Genomic DNA, 20,887 nt, shown 5'->3' with positions numbered 1-20,887 from the left:
TCAAATTCCTCCCTCGTCTAGAGAAGGAGGCAGATGATAGACAATGAGGTATATAAGGTAATATGTGCTGTGAATGAACTAAAACTGGCCAAAATGATGGGAGTAAATTCAGGACCATTACTTTGATGGGGCATGACCACTTTCAGAACAACACTGTCGAGACACAGGCTGGATCCCACTGACGTAAGGAAGATGTATATTTTGCCAAGTGCCTGAGTCCTCGGATGCAAAGTGTCCTGTGACTTGGGAAGTTTATAAATGCTCCAAGCTATTTGGTGCCTATCCTAGGGGTTTTTGTTCACGGTGATGAATGTGTGCCTTAATCTTTGAAAGAAGATCAGGTCATGAGATTAAGAGGGGCCAATGGACAGCACAAAGTACATGGTCTTATGCCAATTTGAACTCAATTTAGAAAGTTATGCAAGGCATCATCTAAATAAACCATGCTTTTCCTCAAACGAATAGCTGTGTGTGTGGTGTGTGTGTGGTGTATATGTGGTGTGTGTGTGCATGTGTGTGTGCACAAGTGTGTATGTATGTGCAGGGGGTGTGTGCATGTGTGTATATGTGTACAGGTGTGTGTATGAGTATGTGTGCACATGTGTGTGCATACATGTATGTGTGTATGCGTGTGGTGTGTGTGATGGGTGTGTGTGTGGTGTGTGGTGTGTATGTGTGTGGTGGCTGTGTGTATGTGTGTATGTGTGTGCACACGTGTATGTGTGTGCACGTGCATATGTGCATGTGTGTATATGTATGTATGTGTGTTTGTGCACGTGTATGTGTGCACGTGTGTATGTGTGTATATGTGTGTGTGCACGTGTGTGTATGCGCATGTGTGTGTGCACATGTTTGTATATATGCATATGTGTGTGGTGTGTATGTGTAGGTATGTATGTGTGTATATGTGTTTATGTGTGTGTGTGTGTGTGCGCTCTGTGTGCAGGTGCACAGTCTTTCTTCTGGTTGGCAGAAGTTGCTTTGTGGCCAGAAGGTATCACTAAGCTTTGGATGTCACCCACATTCCCACGGCATCATGCCTACTGTCATTGGGATGTGGAAAGAACCAGTCGAGAGCTGAAGATGGGGGACATTAGGATCTTGGGGAGCAGGGCTCAACTGGACTCTGGTGTCCTCCAGCACCAGCAGCAGGGCCAGACTCACCCCCCTCACAGACCCTCGCCACAGTCGCCAGGCCTTGTCTGTATCACAGGAGCAGAGAACTCTTGGTTACATGCCAAACCCAGGTCTCATCTTTCATTGTCTTTGGCCTTATTTATGGTTTCCTGTTATCTCTGTGGCCCTGGAAAATACCAAAGAAGAGTACGGGCAGCGTGGTTCTCATTTTCACTCAGCGGTTCACAATTTCAGCATCCACTGCTGATTGTGCAAAAAGGGTTTTCACGCTAGGCGGGACCTGAGAAATCAGGTTGTTCAGCAGTTTTATTTAATTGATGTATGCATTTAACTATTTAATTACTTAATGTGTTTTTGGCCACCAACCCCTTTGTTAAAACAAAATTTCCTGCAGAGCTCTAAGATATAAAACAGATACAAGTGGATCAGGGACTCGGAGTCCCTCCCTGTGCCCTTGCCCCTCTAGGGGCAACCTCTAGGGAGGCCCTTGAAGTGTCCCAGCTCATCCCAGCCCAGTTTGGAAAGTGCCCAACTCATTCAAACCCCCTCCTGTACAGAAGGGCTGGCTTTGTTCACGTGGCAAGTTGGTAGAACAATTTGGTGCAAAAAATAAAACACAAGAAAGTAATAGTAAAACTTGGAAATGGCTACCAAGGCGGTAGGGGGTCATGGCAGGACCTAGAGGTTGGCCCGGGAAATGCGATCACCTGGGTGAGAGGGAAGCAGTTATCCCAACTGCCATGTGCACGGCACAGGAGCTCCTGGAACTCTCAGAGTGAGAGCGTGATGGCAGCTCAGTAATGCATTTATCCCCAGGTGCTCTATGAATGTGATGGGTTTTGATACTTTTACTTACCTGGAAGCAGTCAGTCTGGTGCATGTGAGGCAAGGATCATGGGTCAGCTGTCAGCAACCCCAGGACCACAGCTCCTCTTCCCACCAAGAGCGCTCCCGGCCTCCCCAAGGTGTGGAGGCAGAGTGCCAGCCTCACTCTCAGGGCCCATCTCGAGATGCTCTGGGAGTCATCTGAGAGTAACAACTCTTTGGAAAGGTTTTGGTCACTCCAAAAGGCCAATTGGGAGAACATGCTCTGGGCTGGGAGGCTGGGGGCAGAGAGGTGACAAACTGGGGTAGAACAGCTGTGTGAGGGTCAGTTTCTTAACCTCTCTGGGTCTTAGTTTTCTCATTTGTAAAATGAAGTTGGCAGCAATAGGGTCTACTTTTCAGGGTCAATGTGAGGAATAGATGAAGCAAATCCTATAAAGTGCTTAGGATAGTGGCCAGCCCGTGCATAATAAGTCCTCAGTACGTGCCAGTGGCTGTTACTGTCCCTGCCCTGTAGGCATCATAACCCCAGACCTGGAGAGGCTCCTCCCCAACATCTCACTAAAGGAAGCCACATTGCACTAGCTGCATGGAGAGCATCTTCTGAAGACTTTCCACTAAGAAGTCTTGAATTCTTCCTAAGTGCCAGGCACTTTCTGCTGAACCTGCTGTCTGCACCTGTCATTGAATCGCCCACAGTCTTGTGAGATGGGCACTGTTTTTGCCCTGTTGTTGATGAGAAACCCAAAGCTTGGGCAATTTTAGGAACTTGCCCAAGGCCACACAGCCAGTAAACAGGAGAGCCAGGACTAAAACCCCGGGATCTGATTCCTCTCTATTTTTGTTTGCTTGTTGTATTTGTTTTCTTTTGCTTCATTTTTTCAGATCCAGGACACAGGCACCAGTAGAGAACAGCGGATGCTGCTTAACATGAGATGCCAAAATGCAACATGGGAACAACCTGGCAGCCACAGAGGGGCATGCAATTCGGATGGGCAAGAGCCTGCATACACCCCCCAGGGGTACCAGGAACCACTCCAGTAGGCCTGAGTCCAGTGGCCGGATGAAGGCCACAGCCACAATGGGCTGGGCTGGGGGACTTCTTTTTTCAGTGCAATTTACCAAACTCTTCCTCCTGCAGATTCTGGCATGGACACCCTGCTTCCTTGTGAACCAACAGCCCTCTTAACCTCTCTGCAATTTAGAATCTTCCTCTACCAAATGGGAATGTTACTTCCTGGCATACTGTTTTACGCCATCCAGAATTTAACAAGATGCTGAATGTCTGCCGCATGTTTTTGTAATGTACATGTAGTATATGTTCTGTGTGCCATATAGCACTATAAGGACTGCAAATACAATGACAGGGGAAGGCTACATTCTTACCATCTTAGCTGAACAGACTTTGTACTGTGTCACCAGAGAAACTTGAGAAGAGATAGGAAACGCTCATTTTTTTTTTAGTAGAAATAATGATTGTGCTCTGCTTGTAAGTGACAGAGCTCAGATTTAGCCCAGATCTGAGCTAAATCTGCAGAGGAGCCCCTAGAAGACACCACTACACCCCATGATCCCACGGGGCTCTGGATATTTACAAAAAGAAATAGTAAAGGTGATTGGATGGCTTGGTGCTTGCCCATCCTTTTCACCCTTGAATTGCCTTGGCTTAGCAAGGTGCTTGGTGCACAGTAGCCATGAAGAGGATCTGTAAAATGGCACTGAAGCATGAGACACCTCAGCTTGCCCATTGTTCTGTGCCCTCTGCCCTCCAACCAGGACTCACACCCCCGGAGTGGTTCCTGGGACTCCCCGAAGAGAGAGTTGTCAGGTTCCTTCTGCTCACCTGAACTGCACACCCGAACTGCACACCCATCTTTGGCGGCCAAGATCGTGGTGACCCGGGAATCCTCCTGCTTATAGCGGCAGCACCTTTGGAAAGTACTACAGAAAGGCATCTCTCTCCCTGGCTCAGCCCTGGGGTTGGGCTCATTTTCCAGCTCTCCCTGCCAACGGGCTGACTCTATGGTTGATTAGGGTAATGAGGCTTATGCAGGCTTCCTCTGTCCCTCCCCATGTCCTTGGCTCTGAAAGTTAGCCCTCTGTCTATCAATACTGTCTGGCACCAGAAGAAAGCCCCTCTCCCTTCCTGTACCCAGCATCTGGTTGCCTGGAAACAAGGGCAGAAGCCTAGAGCATCTTGGTTTTCTTTTTTATTCCCCCCTACCAGGTCCCCAAAGCAAGCAGTATTTGTTTTAAGCAGAGCCTTTGCACCACGGAGGCTTGCCTTAACCTTGGCCAGAATGATTTCATCAACCTGCGTAAATGTGATGCAGAGAGACAGGGCCAGCCACTCCAGGCTCAGTGTCATTTGGTTATCAGTGTGCAAAGTCGTAATTAACAGTGAACGCTGAAGATGGATTGTTTCAGAGGGAGCCAGGACTAGAATGAACTTGTGTGTGCGTGAGCGTGCCTGTGTATGCATGTGTGTGTGCCCAAGCACATGTGTTAAAATTGGCAGCTTTGTGAGTTGCAGCTTGCTGTAGCCACGTGCAGAAAGGATGAGAGATTTTTCTTTTTCAAAAAGAACAAAGGCCTGTCTTGAAAATAAATGTCCTTCTGACTTTGCTTGACGAAAGCCACACAATTCAGGGTAAAAGTGCTAAGACTTCGCTTGGCTTATTCCCTATTGTGCCTCAACAGGAATGGTGATCATCTTCAGACAGACCATAGGAGAAGCAAGGATTTTAAAAGTCACAGATAGGGAGGGAACTCCTCACCCCCGCCCCCATCCTTTGGTTTAACACTGAGAGGGTCAGCCAGATTTAGACCCAAACCTGGCACCTGTTGCCTCTAATGTGTCCTGGCTCATGCCACCTAGCTGCTGTATGTTCCCAGACTGAGAGGCATTACATTTGCGGTGCATAGGATTGGATTTTCTCTCTTGTCAAGGTTCCCCAAATATGGAATCTTCTGAGAAGCTGTCAAATCAGGCCTCATAGAGAAAGTCACTTCCTAGGGTTTGTGAGCTACACATCCAGCCCTTCACTGCACCTTGGCACCGTAAGTGATCCTCGTTGTAAGGATGAGGATAGAGAGGCACTGAGTGGGTGAGCATCTTGCCTGAGGCTGCACAGCTGGTGAACAGTGGAACTAAAAACCTTAATTACATAGCTTACTCAGAAATCATTCTAAAAAATACTTTATCTGACTTCCTGCGCCTAAAGATCTTTCCAGGAGATACTGACTTTTAGAGCTAACAGTCTCTTGGAAAATTCTTATCACTCAGTGAATGGATTGCAATGGAGCTAATAATAGAGTGGTATGCAGCATATCTGAAAAGATCTATTTGCTATGTCTTCTTGGTAGAGTTTTCTAAGAAGTACTTTGATGCACTTCTTATCAAGAAGTTGAAGTGCGGAATATTTTCTATATGGCTGAATCCTTGTTCCACATTCCATGACTTCCCTGGACCTCCTTTGCCTCTCTTTGTGCTTCTGGGAGTCTTGTGTGTTTAGTGGCATTTTCTTCAACAGTGGTTTTTCTCCTTGCCTGAGGATACTTCAGAGGAAAAGCAACTTGAAGAGAAGGATTTGTATGTTTTCCTCTCATCAATGGAGGCAGAGTGGTTAAGCAGCAAGCAGCTAATATTCAGCCTTAGAACTCACACAGTGAGTTCACATCCTGGCTCTGCCACTTTCTTGCCTATATAACTTGGAGTACATTGATCACCCACATGAGTCTCAGTTTCAAATCTGTGACATGGGGATGAAAATGGTCTGGAGTTATTGTACAGAATAAAAGAACATGTAAAGTGACGAGCACAGTGCTAATGAATAAGGGCTCAGAAAGGGGCAGCCATTATTATGATTTTTTACCAACTTGGAGGTTCTAGGGTAGACTAAGGTTGTGGGATAGATGGGATAGATCAAAACTGGGAATCAGAAATTCCTAAACCTAAGAGAGGTGCTTAGAAGAGGCTTTCCTAGTATAAAGATAATTTTTTTTCACTAGTCTTTGTCCCAAGCATCCTAAATGAAAAAAATAAATCTTTAAAATAGTACTAGCCTATAGGGAAATATTGATATACCCACATTCTTAGTATAGGAAGACATTGTACACATAAGGTGATTCTTACTCTTTGCTTCAAGGCATGCTCTTCTAGATTTCAGTGAAAGAATTTCAAAGCTATGGACTTAAAATGGAAATTCTGCCAGGACTCTTCTGCTATCCTACGTATTCAAGACAGCAAGTAAAGAGATGATTGTGTTAAGAATGGGGATGCCATAACTGCTAAGGAGACATTCTTCTACTGTGTACAAAACAAACCTTTAACATCCTTGACCATTTTTTTCATCTCTGTAGCTTTGATCATTCCCTGTGTGACCATTCATTGGGCCCCAGTGTGTCTAAGTCAGGGTGTGAAGCATCAAGGGACACAATGTGCATAAGAAACAGACCCTTTTTCCCAAGTGTTAATTTCTGGGCCTCATCATCCATGTGTGCATCTCAAAGAATTCTTCTAAGCCTCATCATCTGGACGAGTTCTCTGCAATCCCCCAGCCTCACACAGCAGAGGCTGGAGTAGAATTTACACCTATGCGCTTTTGGCCACGACAGGATCCTAAGGCTATGAAAAAAAAAAAAAAAAAAAAAAAAGTTTTTCTGTCCTTTACCTCTCTCCTCCAGTGTCCCCAGTCACCTTGTGAGACCCCACTATATCTTTTGTTCATAGCCTGGGTTCATCACTGGGCTCAGTAGAAAAATAACTTACTTTCTGTAGAAACATAACTCTTACCTCTGTCCTTTCAAATTCTCCCCTTTCTCACCCCAAATCAACTCAGCTCAGCAATTTGCTAAGTGGATAACTTAATGTGTTTCCTTTTGCGGGAAACTGATTTGCATTTTAATGCAAGCTTCCTGGCACCTTGAAGACCTTTAGAGACACCTAAAGGATTGAATCTAATGGTGTGAACCTTAGGTGCCAAGACCTAACATCTGGGTTCATAATTTCAAACATATGGTCCATTTCAGATCATGCCATCCACCAGCTGGCTGTGTGGTTCCTGCCAGCCTTTAGGGCAGCCACACACTTAGCATCTTCATTGCATCAACTTATTGTTCTTCAAACTGAAAGCAGTTGTCCTCACTGTCGAGTGGGGGAAGGAGCTTTGGATTAGCTGCTAATGGTAACAGCTGTGATTTTCTGAGTGTCACATGCTGCCATGAGCATGTCATCATTTTGCCGCCTCTGTTCCTCATAGCAAACCTGTGTATGGTGGCAGAGTTACTCCCATTTTACAGATGAGAACAACGAAAGCTCAGAAGGAGTATATACCTTGTCCAAAGTCACAAAACTAGAGGTGAAGCGAAATTCAAACTCAGTTTCGCAAGATTTTATCCATCACACTATATCCCCGACCTGGCCAGAAGAAGACTCTGAAAGCTACTTCCAGTGAGTCAAAGTCATGACAATAAGTTACAACCAACAATGTTTACTAAGCAGTTACTATGAACCAGGCAATAGGCTTTTCATGCATTTGATCTCCCCAAGAACCTAACAGGGAAGGTCCTAACCTTACGCTCATTGTATGAGGAAAAGGCTGAGAACTACGTAACTTGCCCAAGCTCCAGAGCAATAGAGCTGGAGCTCAGGCCCAGCTGTGGTCTCAGCCACCACTTTTTATTGCATTGCAATTGATTCACTTTGTGACTTTTGGCAAGTCCCTTAACCCCTAGGAGGGGGAGGGGGATTTTCTCATCTGACAAATGAAGTTGTTGGCCTGGAAAATCGCTAAGGTGCCTCCCAGGGTTTCCACACGGACTGCCCCCTGTGATGAGATCAAAAAGTGGAGCCAGCCTGGCTGGCCTCCCATCTGTAGTCCCAGGGTTTATTTACCCTTGGTGTCTCTGGCGATGCAACAGCTCAACCATATGGGCGGCCCCACCCTGGGACAGGCTCAGTGACAGGCTGGGGAGCCAAGGTTCTGGTGTCTCTGAAGGAGGGAATTAGCCCCGGGCCACCGAGGCCTGCCTGTTTGGTCCTCTGCCTTGCTAGTCTGCTGGAGGGCTGCAGTCCTTGGATGGACTCTGAGCAGGCACCCACAAGCAGCTGCTCTCGCACAGACAGTCCCATGGAGCAGAGCCCTTACTGGCTGCCTCTGCTGCTTTTATTGCTTCATTATCTCTCAAGTCAGAAAACGTGAGGGCTGCAGCTTTGGCTGCAATCTGTTAGCTCCCCAGCTCTCAGGGGCCCAGCTCCTGCTGAATCCAGCATATTATGCTGTTCCTCGCCTTTTTTTTATCATCATCGTTTTGCACACACCCTGAGCTCCCCAATTACAGATGCCCTTCTCTTCTTTGTCCCCAGTTTCACAGTAGCACTGCTCTGTTGCAGTGAGGTGGAATAGTAGAAAAGAGTTTATAAACTTGAATGCACTGTGCTCAGATTCATTGCTTTGTTCCTTTTGTTGTTGATCCTCAGGAGGAGGTGCCCTCCTGAGCACTCCAGAGCTGGAAGCTTGCGACTTTAATCTGCAGGCCCCTTTCAGTCATACTTAACAGATTGCTTTCAGGCATGTGTTCGCTATCCCAGATCCCAAGTGTGAGGAAGTGGCCCTACTTTCTCAGTAATGTATATAGATAGAGCTGGTTTTTCTGTTGCAGCAAGTTCTGAGGGCATCATCATTTACAGGATGATGAAGCTTGCCTGTTTTCCTGGACTGGCTTAACGGGCTACTTCTTTATTTCCACATCTTCCAGCAATACCTGGAAAAACTACTGGAAGTGTGTTACAAAGACTTGGGATTGTACCAATCCTTCTGTTCTTTAAAAAGCTGAAGACACTAGGAGAATTGTTCTTCCTTCTTTATGCAGAGGAGGCGTTCCATCTTGTAATGATGATATCGAAAGACAGACAAGAAAGGGATATCCTTTCAAGGGCATCTGGTCTGAAGAGGTACCTAAACTAGACATTATCCGGGCCCTATTTCTCTCTCAGGGGAGAGGTGGCTCTCCTGCTCCCACAGGGCATGTGGCTTACCCCAAGAGGCGCTGAGCAGCTGTGCCCAGGGCTCTTTCTGGACTATATCAAGTACAAGGGACAAAGTATATAAACAGCACATGTAATTGCAACTGCGGTTATTACCCCAAGTCAACCTGATCTTGCAGCAACCTGATCACTGGAGCCTTCCTTCACACAATCCAGAGACTCAGTCACCCCGTGTCACCTCAGGCTGCGGGCCTAGGTTTGATGATGATGATGAGATGAACGCCATTCGCTTAGTTTAACGTAGGATTTGTGCTGTCTCCTATTAGATCAGCCCCACTTGATGGTTGCAAGGCTTTTCCCAATGATGATTCTTGGAAATCACTTGAAACGGCTGACTCCGAGGTTCTGTATGAGGCTGGACCTGAGAGGGCAGCAAGGAGAGGGCGAGAAGCAGCCACCATCCTTCAAAACAGCTGTACTAGCCAGCTCCCCGGGCAGGGTGTGAGGGGCCACGCCTAGACGGGACTGGGTGAATCAGCTCGCTGCTCCTCAAGCCTCAGAGGTCCTGGAGCAGGGCCAGAGAAAGGAACGAAAATGATGGAGAGGTTGTCAAGGTGTGGGGTGAGCACTGGCAGGCAAGACAGATCAGGTCTTTGCATCTGGAATGATGAAGACCCAGGGAATGTGGATCTAAGCCCAGGAATGTGCGAAGGGGGCAGGTATGGCCCTGTTCAAATGCCAGAAACTCTACCAGGAAGAAGGCAGCCTGTGAAACCGGAAAGAGTAAGCTGTGAGGTAGTTAACTCACATAGCTGCCTTCATGCCGGGCACGTGTCGTGTCTGGGAAATATCCAAAAGGAATGCTGAGGTCCTCAACGCTGAGAGCCCTGAGCCCAAGACAAGGGGTGGTAAGTAAGATCCTACACGAGCAAAGAAGCTCATGAGTGACGGCTTCCTTCTTCCAGCATCTACGGAGTGCTCCTCCCAGCTAGGTGCTGTGATCAGTGCTGGGAACAGACAGGTGAAAGGATTCAGTCTGCACCATCGAAGAGCTGGCAGATGATCGAAAAACATGATTATCCTTGCTACTGTGGAGTTATGTATAAGATAGAGTGGGAGTATAGGAGAATGAGCATCTGAATGAATCCAGGGAAGAGAGAATCACAGGGGATGCGGGAAAGCACCCGATTAAGATTTGCTAGATGGATATTTGCCAGGTGAGGTTGGTTTATTCAATAAACCAACATCATTTGCATTCCTTTCTCTGACCCTGCTCCAGGACCTTTGAGGCTTCCTTGAGGAACATGGAGCTGATTCACCCCCTCCCCTCTAGGCGTGGCCCCCCACAGCCCTGCCTGGGGAGCAGGCTGGTTCAGCTGCTTTAAAGGGGATGCTGCCTGCTTCTCTCCTTCTCCTTGCCTCCCTCTCAGGTCCAGCCTCACACAGAACCTCAGATTTGGCCATTTCAAGTGATTTCCAAGATGGCATCCTAAACTTATTCAATAATGGGAATAACTCTCATTTTTCTGTGTACTAAGTGTCAGGCACTGTGCTGAGCAGTACAGTAAAGGATAGAATAGGATAGTATGAGATAGTATAATAGGGGTGTAGTGTAGTGGATAGTATTAGTATAATAGAGAGTGGTGTAGTACAGCATAGCATAGCGAAGCGTAGTGTTGTGTCATGTAGTATGCTATAGTATAATAGGAGGTTGGAGACAAGATTTGAGCCAGGATGTATCTGCTCTCATAGCCTGACCCTTCACCGCTGTAGCACATGCCTTTTCTACGTATTAGTCCCAAGGAGAGCAACAGGAGTTGGGCACATGCTGGGGCATTAACAATGATTTAAGGACATCTGAGCATTTTTCCCAGAGTTTGGGGCTGGCATCCTAAACTGCAGCTGCGTCCTCCAATGAACCGTCTTCACTGCCATGGGTAAGAAAACCCAGCAGGAGTATCTAGGCCCTGGCCAGGCAGACCTCACATTCCAAGCTTTACGAAACCTCCCCAAGCAGTTGGGCTTGTGCAATCCCCTTCTTCACATGCAATGAGCGTTGCTGAAAGCAGCTATCCAGGTCTCTTGTGGCTTAAATTCCACTTTTCCTTGGAGGGGGGTGAGCAATCTTCTCCTTTCTCATCCTTAACCCCAAGTAGTGAATGGTGGGGTGGAGTTAGAGGTGGGGAGGGGTCCACCTCCACGTCTCGTTTTCCTCCAATATTGAGACTTGGCCATTGAAACATTTTTGCTACTGGCTCCTCCAGGGATTTAGAAACTGGAGAAGATGAGACTGTTAGAAAATGAAAAATGATGAGCAGAAGCAATTTTCCTCATGGGCTCTGGCCCCAAAAGGAGCATCAGTCTTTGCTTTGGATGCAGATCCTTGTCTGTTCTGTTCTTGATTTATTTCTGCAAATCTGCCCAAGTGCAGTTAAAGTTAATGAAAAAGAGGAGAGCAGAGAGCAGGGATCCACAGGGCTGAGACACTGACAGTGTGAGGTGCTCAAGATGGAGCTCCTGGGCCGCCTGGGCAGGAGGTCACGGTCTGCGCAGAACATGCTATTCTTATTGGGAAGACCATGTCTGTGCCAAGGCCCGTCACAAGGACCTGTGGGGTGAATGAAGCTGCACCTGCCCAGGCCTCAGGGAAAACTCTGTGGCCTCTCTCTTGCTGACTTTCTCGTGGGTCATTCAAAATGGGCAAGAGGATTTTGGAAACCGTGTCCAAGGTTGAAGGGAGAGGAGCAGCACACAGCGATGTTCGTGTCGATTGCCTCTCCAGTTATGTCCGTATTTGAACAGATTTGGATTCTCCCTTGAAGTTGGGCTGGTTTCTGACTTTCTCATATTGCCAGAGTTAGACAAGTAGTGAGTGTGGTTAGAGAAGATTGGAAGAGTAGAGTTCACACACCTGGGCTCTGACTGCAGACCCTTTGCATCTCTCACCTGATCTCCTTACTGCATCCTAGCCCCCCAGCTGCCTTCACTTGGGCTTCCTCAAAGCCACCACCTGAAGGCATTAGTCAATGCAAGTACCCATGTGACAGTGTGGCTCAAAATCCTTCTGTGCTCCTCATGCCACAAGATGAAGTCTGAGATCTTGAATGTGGCCTCTAAGGCCCCATAAGATCAGGCCCTGCTGTGTGTCCAGTCAAGCCTCTCTGTCACCTCCCTCCCACCTGGTCCTCCCTCCAGCCAAGGCCAAATGTTGGAGCTTCCTGCCTCTTCCCTCTGGCCATGTCTCTGGCTTCAGCCCATGACCGCCCCCCCCCCCCAACACCTGAAGTGCTTCTTATACCTCTGTTCCTGGCCAGCCCTTCTTCATCCTTGCATATCTGGCTCCCAGTGACTCTTCCCCTGAGAAGCCCTCTGAGTCTCTGTCCAGGCCCCTCCTCTGTCCCCACAGGGTGAGGGCTCCTTTGTGCGTCCATAACATGCTGTGCACACCTTTATAACAACTCAGCACAGTGAATTCAAAACGTCCCTTTATTACCCGCCCAGAGCTGGCACTTAGCAAATGTTTATGAAAGGAGTAAGGGAAGGAAGGAGAGAAGAAGGGAGGAAGAAAGGGAGTAAAGGGAGAGAGGAACAGAGGCAGGAAGGAGAGGAAAAAGAGAACACTGTCCTTCACTATACTGTAAGCTTATTTAAGACAGGGATTATTGCCATCCGTTTCCATATTCCCACAGTGGCCAGAGCGATCCTAATAAAACGTGAGTCAAACCGTGTAGTTCAGCGTGAAGGGTCCTGGTGATGAGCTGCAAGGCTCTGACTGAGCCGGGCTGGCCCTGGCCTTGGGATGTTTCTCCTCTGCAGCTCTGGCCTCACTGGCCTCCTGCTGAGCAGAAGTTCTGCCTTCTCAGTGGAGACCATGTCACTCCCAAGGGCACACAAGTTGCCTCTTGAAGGCAAAAAGTGTCTTACTTTTTAACATTTCTAAAGCACAGATATACACACCGTAAAAGAACAGATATACAATGTATCTATGGCTTTAAAATGTCACCAGGGGGCAATTAGTGACAACATGTAAAAGGACTCCATAAGAGGGCAGTAAGAAAAAGATTGAGAAATATTGCTTAGGTCATGCCGGATACCAATCGACCTCAGGGTCTTTGCACTCGCGGCGTCCTTGCTTAGATTTCTCTTTCTTTGAATCCTTGCCCGGGTCACTCTCTCACCTCCTTCACTCCCATTTACAAACAGCATTCTTGGCTGGGTGGGATGGCTCATGCCTGTAATCCCAGCACTTTGGGAGGTCAAGGCGTGTGGAGTCAGGAGTTCGAGAGCCGCCTAGACAACATGGCAAAACCCCATCTCTACTAAAATACAAAAATTAGCCGGGTGTCGTGCTGCACGCCTGTAATCCCAGCTGCTCAGGAGGCTGAGACAGGAGAATCACTTGAACCCAGGCAGCAGAGATTGCAGTGACCCGAGATCGTGCCTCTGCACTCCAGCCTGGGAGACAGAACGAGACTCCATCTCAAACAAACAAAAAACCAAATAGCATTCTTTGGCGAGGCATTCCCTGGTCACTGTGTCTGAATAGCAACCTTTCAGACTTCTTGCCCCTATATTCTCTACTTCATTTTCATTCTTAGCCCTAAACCATCTGGCATACTATATGCTTTATGTATTTTTCTTGTTTATTGTCTTCTTACTGTTTATTTTCTGGAAGGAAAACTTTGTTTTGTTCACTGCTATATCTTTAGTACCTAGAATAGGCTCCAGTGCAGGGCAGGTGCTCAATGAATACCTGTTGGATGAATGCTGAGGATGAAGCCAACACCTGAGAGGTTCTTAGTGTGCCAGGGACCAGAAAGCCCCGGACAGTGATCATCTCCCACTTTTGGCAGGAGCTTCGTTCAACTTTCTCCTCAGCCATGATGCATGGAAAGAAATGCTAGGAGGCATCTCAGCTGATCAAAGATGGGGGAGAGGAAGGCAATCAGAGTGCCTGAAATCACAACTGGACTACACAGCCCTGGACAACGGAGAAATAGCTGTGTTCTGTAGGATGTGTATGCTGTTCTAAATGCCCTATGCCATGGGTCTGCTTTGGAAAGGGCCATAAGGGGTCAGAGAGGGAAGGAGTTCTGGGGACCCTCCCAGCCCTGACTGTGCCCTCCTCTCCCATCCTCTTCCCCAAAGCCCCAGCAAAAGCAGCAAAACCAGGGACTACGACAATAGGCAGGTGACAGCACCACCCGGATGACAGAGGCCACACTGGCCAGTGTCCCCAAGAAACACGTTGCTTTAAGCTTCATTTGCTTGTAGGCCAGTAGCTGTCACAAGAGCTGCGTGCTTTTCTTTTCACGTTGAACACAGACAGTACTTTCTGGCTGGCCTGGAAAACTTCATGGGGAGAGTATTATCCAACTTTGTCATCACATTTCAGTGAGCAACGGTCCCCTAGGCAGGCCCTTATTAGCTAATAAATTGTGAAACTCAATACCGGGTTCGTAATTGATTGAACAGCTACCTAATGACCATTCAGTAAAATTACATAAATTCATTTCTACAGTATTATAAATTATTTATTATCCTCACAACCTAAAAAGTCAAGGTTCATTATTATGTTAGTCTTATAAAGGAAGGAAGCCACACTCTCCAAAGAAAATTTTGGCCTGAGGTTATCCAGTCAATGTATATGTGCCAACAACTTATTTAAAAAATTACTTAGACCTTCTAAATCTTTATTTTGTTTCCTTTTCTTCTTTTGTAACAGAATTTTCTTAACCCTAAATGAACTTTCTAAAACTGCTCCTAAATCTCACTGGCCCAGGTTTCTTTTCTTTTCTGTTTCTTCCTCTCCATTTTCTTTTCTGTTTGGACTTTACCTTCTCTTCCCCTCACTGTCTCTCCCGTTCTTTTCTTCCTCCTTTCCTTTTGCCTCTTTGTTACATTTACTATTATTAATATAAAAATTAGGCTGGGCCTAGTGGCTCGCAACTGTAATCCCAGTGCTTTGAGAGGACGAAGCTGGAGGATCACTTGAGGCCAGGAGTTCAAGACCAGCCTGGGCAACATAGTGAGACCCTATCACTAAAATTTATTTTTTAAAAAATTATTTGGGTGTAGTGGTGAGCCCCTATAATCCCAGCTACTCAGGAGGCTGAAGCAAGAGGATCACTTGAGCCCGGGAAGTCAAGGCTGCAGTGAACCAAGACTATATCACTACACTCCAGCCTGGGTGACAGAGTGAGACCCAGTCTCAAAATAAAATAATGAATAAATAAAACAAAAATTTTATATTACAAGTTGATGGGTGTTCATCTTGAGAAATTTGAAAAGTAATGTCAAAAATTGTATCAGTAAAAAAGCTATATGTATTTTAAGAAACATTTTAATTATAGAAGTCTCAGTCCTTCCCTCATTTCTTTTTCTTTTAATTTTTTAAAAATGAGACCGACATGGGACTCATTTTTTATTACCTATTTTTTCTCCCACTTAATATATTGTGGACATTTTTCCATATCATTGAGTATTTTTTCAAAACATATTTTGAATGAATGCCTAGTGTTCCCTTATAGCAAGGAGCAATAATTTATTAAACCAATTATGTATCATTGAGCCTTAAGGCAATCCTCCCAGCTCTTTTTATTGCTGTAAAGAATGCTTAGGGACATTCTCAAACAAAATGAATCTTTGTGCAAACTCTGGCTTTTTCTCAGAACAAATTCCTAGAGATGGGGTCGCTGGGTCAGAAGGTAAGAACGCTTCTCGCTCTTCTTAGATTTGTCAGTTCACGGGAGTCAGATGTACCCTCCCCAACCCCCACGGAGTCAAGAGAAGTTTTCCATGTCTCTTCTTAGCTTTCACATTTGCTACTAACCTTGGCCCTCAAGATCCCCTCTCTTACTTCCTTGGGGAAGCCATGCCAGGGAGCAGGTGTATATCTGTAAATCCACGTTCCTGCCCACCATGACCTAGGGTTAGCAGGCTCCACAATCCACCAGAAAACCCTAGCATGGCCAAGTCCTGGCTGGAGCTGCCACGGTGACAGACAGGGACAGCAATCCTTTATCCACATCCCACCCAAAATCTTCGGAAGCTCTCAAAATGCAGAAGACACTGAGAAAAATGCCTGCTTTATAAGCTGGGGCAGTTTAATCCTATCCTAAGCAGTGGGGATTCTATGTGGGCAAAGGTGACAGCCAGCAAAATTTCACATAGATCTTATCAAAATACCACTTCTATGTTTTCCTTTTCACTGCCTTGCCTTTCTTTTTTTTCTTCTTCCCTCTCCTCCGCTTTCAATAAATACCAGATAATCTTAGATTTCCAAAAGTCAATCTAAGCATGCACCTAGGGGACTTATGACACAAGGGTATTTACAATGAGAACACACACCAAATGCAAAAGACCCTTTGAGACAATCAGGGAAATTTGATAATGGGTTACGTACTAGAGGTTGGAGGATGCCCAAAACAAGAACAAACAAAACATACCCGACTCATTAAGGTATGATACTGGCTTTACGGTTATATGAGAATATGTCCATAAATTTCACGGATTATACACAGGTATGTGCAGATGAAATGACATGATGTCTTGGATTTGCTTTCAGATACTTTAACAAAGAAAAAGGGAGAGCAAAAAGATCGACGAGGCAGATGTGGCAGAATTTTAATAATATTGTACCCAGATGAGAGGTTCAAAAATCCTACTCTTCTGAGTGTGTTTAAAAGTTTTCGTAACAAAAAAACTTAATGAGAACAGTGTCATGTGCTTTATATACATGCTTTCTAACAAAGCATTGAAATGGGCGTTATAGAAAGACATCAGAACTGTTACATTTATTTTGTGACTTAACATTTTCTTCTGAGTGACATGTGGGGTGGCACCAGCTTTTCAGGGCTCAGGGCCCCTAAAGGGCTTAACTGAGGCCTGGTGCCTTGTGTTCCATTCCTGAAGCTACAGCAGAGACTCCCCCTCCCTCGATACCAGTCAGCAGGGACAAAGGCCAAGGAGACCCCTGCCCCTCCCGTTCAGGGTGGGGCCAGCTCTCTCTGTTGGGTCTCAGCCTTAGCATTCCTTACACCTTCTATAATTTAACACTCAAAAATATATTATTCACTCAGAGAAGACTTTTACTGCAGTTTATACACAAGGGCCTGCGAAAGTCAACCTTCTTCCTTCAGCCCTCCCTTGTTCTTGGTTGCTAGGCATTCTATTGCTTATGAGTACAATATTTACTTTTATTTATTTTATTTGCCCTCGTATTTGAAGAGGTTGGGCAGCACCCAGAATGCTGGGGTTGAGGATTTTCTAGGGGATAAAATGCTCTGTGAAGCAGTTTGTCTCTGTCTGCATCTTGGTGATAGATTATTCCCACACAAGGTCGCGACCCTGACATGGTGCTTGGGTCTCTGCTTGAAGCCATAAGTATGGGTTTCCCACAGGACAGACAGGAGCAAGAGGCTTCAGAACACTGCGCGGAAGAGCTGGTCGATCCACCACGCCTCAGTTATTCACACTGAGGGTTTGCTTTGCAAGATAGAGATTTGTAAAATAAATGCTCATACGAGACTCAAATGGTAACACAGATGTAAAATGCAGAAGTCCTGCTCATTGCTCATCCCCAGCGCCCTCTGGTGGTAACTACCATGTACAGTTTGGCATGTTTGAAAGTCCCTGCCCTTGTAGAGCTACAGGTCTTCAGCTGTTATTCTATGGACCTATGGGTGGGGGGCAGTGCACATACAAGATAGACAAGCCCTGATTCCTACCCTTAGGCGTCAAAAAGATCTCTAAGAGGTCTCTAAGGAAAGTGCTAAGGGATTGGTTAGATGCAAAGTTATAGGTTATCATCCTAGCGGTTTAAGAAGGAAATGGTCAGTGAGAACAGAAGTCTTGGGAAACTCCAGATAACATTTGAGAAATACTCTGATGTTTACATCATAGAGAAGGAAGGCTTGCCTGCTCAGGGAGGGGAAAGGAGAGCAGGACCGCAATTGCCATGGTTATAGATGTGCAGAAGACCTGAGTCTTTAGGAATCTTCTGAATGCCAATGATACTAATCTCTATTGGCTCAGACAAAAAGAGAATTTATTCATGTAATTGAGAAGTTCAAGGGATATATTGAGTTCAGGCATGGCTTGATCCAGGAGCTTCTAGAATGTCAAACAATATCTTTATCCCTCAGCACCTTCATTCTTCTTCGTGTTGACTTCATTCTTGGTCCACATATGGCAGATCAAGATGTGGCCAGCAGCTCCACGGTCCAGTGCTATTCAGGATAGAGGCTGTGGAAAAAAGAATACATCTCATTCTGTCAGCTTCTAAATAAGTCCCAGGATTTATTCTGGTAGGACAAACTTGGGTTATGTGCCAGTCCCTGAAGCAATAACTGTCACCAGAGATTGGAATTATGTAAATTGGCTGGCCTGAGTCAGCTCAGAGAGAAGGGAAGTAGTTGTTATTCAAAGGAGCTTGGAGTTCTGTTCCCAGAAGAGGATGCGCTGGCGTCCTAAGGCCACCTGCAGAGCATGGCCTCATGGGGACTCTAAACATAATGCGATCTCGCATGCTCTACTTGTAAGAGCCTGTTCAGAAGGCAGCAAAAGCCCACAATAAAGAGGTTCAGTTGAGCAAAGGCTCTTCAACAAACCCTGAGGAGCCTATTGTGCTCCAAGAGTTCCAGGCCAGGATGGTGACTTAGGAGGCCCACACCTACTTCAGCCAGCACTCCCAGAGCCTGCTGAGGAGGAGCTGGTTGCCTTGTGCACAAATCCAAGCCTGGGGCTTGAGATGACTCAATTGTTCATGCTCTGGAAATGATTAGTCATCCAGAGACACAAGATGTAGAAACCCAGAAAAGTGGTTATTAGAGTTTCTGCCTGGTGTCTGGGTGGGCTGGGAAGTGAAACTGGGGTCCCTGCCATTTGCCATGGCTGAGGTGGCCACAATCTGAGCAGTGGAGGACACAGAGAAAGAAGATGACATGCCCTGGAGGTCCCAAGACCTGAGGCCCAGCAAAGAGGCCGAGGCCTAGCAGAGAAGGAGGCAGCCCCTTCAGGCACCACTATGGGGCACACCCAGGAGTGGTCTGGGGGCCAGAAGTCCTAGTCCTGGGTGGTCCTGTCAGCTGCCAGCCTCCCTCATGGGAACTCCTTTAGTCCAGCAGGGACACGGGAGAAGAAGGGGATCGGGGAGGCTCATCCTCACTGCAGCTTCAAACAAATCTCCTGAAACACTGAAGCATTTTCATTCCTTTCCTTTTTCTGCTGTTCTCCACGGGCCAATTCCTGTATTCCACTGGAATTGAGCAATGCGGAAATAAGAAGATAATGGAGGGAGACTTGCAATTAGTGGGGATAAAGGAAGAAGAACTAAAGGACTTGGAAGATAACCAGTTGTAGGCTTGGGAGGTACCTGTTTCCTCATCAGGTGATAAAAGGAATGTGTTGATTTTAACTGACATGGAGAAGGAAACAGAACAAGCAGCTCAGGACTTCACTGGGGAAGCGGGTGGGCAGGGAAGTTCACCTTTCGAGCAGTAATAGTTTTCACTTTATTTAAACCACTTTTTAAACTTTTACTAGTTATTGTAATTAATATTTAAACCACTTTGGACAGAAATATTTCAAAGTGTTTTATATAGTGCTGTGCCTCGTGAAACTTGGGATATCACAGAAGTTTTAGTCTTTGAGTTGTCACTGTGAGCATCAGATAGGACAATACCTTCTTGAATGTACAAAACGAGGCATTCAGACAGCTCTAAGCTGGAATTGAATGATATGGAAATAAGATAATGGAGGGAGACATAATTATGCCCTAGGCTGGGCATAATTTTTGTTTTTTAAAGAAACAGGGAACACTCAGAAAGTAGGAATAGGAGGGAACTTCCTCAACCTGAGAAAGGGTACTGTGGCCTGAATGTTTGTGTTCCCCCAAAATTCATATGTTGAAACCCTAACCCACAGGGGGATGGTATTAGAAGGTGGACGTTTGGGAAATGATTAGGCCGTGAGGGTGAAGCCCTCACGAATGGGATTAGTGCCCTTATAGAAGAGGCTCCAGAGATCTCCCTTACTCATTTCACCATGTAAGGGCACAGAGAAAAGATCAACCAGAAAGTGGGCCCTCACCAGATACTGAATCTGCCAGCACATTGATCTTGGATCTCCCAGCTTCCAGAATTGTGAAAAATACATGTCTATTGTTCATAAGCCACCCAGTTTATATTTTGTTACAGCAGCCTGAATGGACTAAGACAAAGGGCATCTATAATAAGCCCATAGCCAAAAAAAAGGTGAAAGACTGAATGCTTTCCCCCTAAAAATCAGGTACAAGAAAAAAATGTTCATTTTTGGCACTTCTAATCAATATTGCACTGGAGGTTTTAGCCAGGAGAATTAGCCAGAAAAAATAAATGAAAAGCATCCTGATTAGAAAGGAAGACACAAAACTACCTCCATTTGCAGACGACAAAATCTTGTAGACTATCTACATAATCTTGTAGAAAATCCTAAGGAATCCACTATTCGAACTACTAAATAAGTTCAGCAAGGTTGCAGAGCACAAGATAAGTATATAAAATCAAGTATATTTCTATACAATAGCAAAGAATGATCTGAAAATGAAATTAAGAAAACAATTCCATTTACAATAGTATGAAAAAGAGTAAAATGCTTAGGAATAGATGTAAACAAAGTAGTATAAGATATATACACTGAAAACTATACAACATTTTGAAGAATTTCAAAAGATTTAAATAAATATAAAGAATTTATGAGTTGGAAGACTTGATATTGTTAAGATGGTAATACTTCCCCAAGTGATCTATGAATTCAATATTCAATACAAGTTCTATCAAAACTCCAGCTGCCTTTGTATGTGTATGTGCATGTGTGTGTGTGTTTGTAAATTGACAAGTGATTCCAAAGTATATATGGAAATACAAGGGACCCAGAATAGCCAAAACAATCTTGAAA

The sequence above is a fragment of the Macaca fascicularis genome, chromosome 9, assembly GCF_037993035.2.
Source record: "Macaca fascicularis isolate 582-1 chromosome 9, T2T-MFA8v1.1".
Taxonomy (NCBI): Eukaryota; Metazoa; Chordata; class Mammalia; order Primates; family Cercopithecidae; genus Macaca; species Macaca fascicularis.
Note: the sequence above shows the minus strand (reverse complement) of the source record.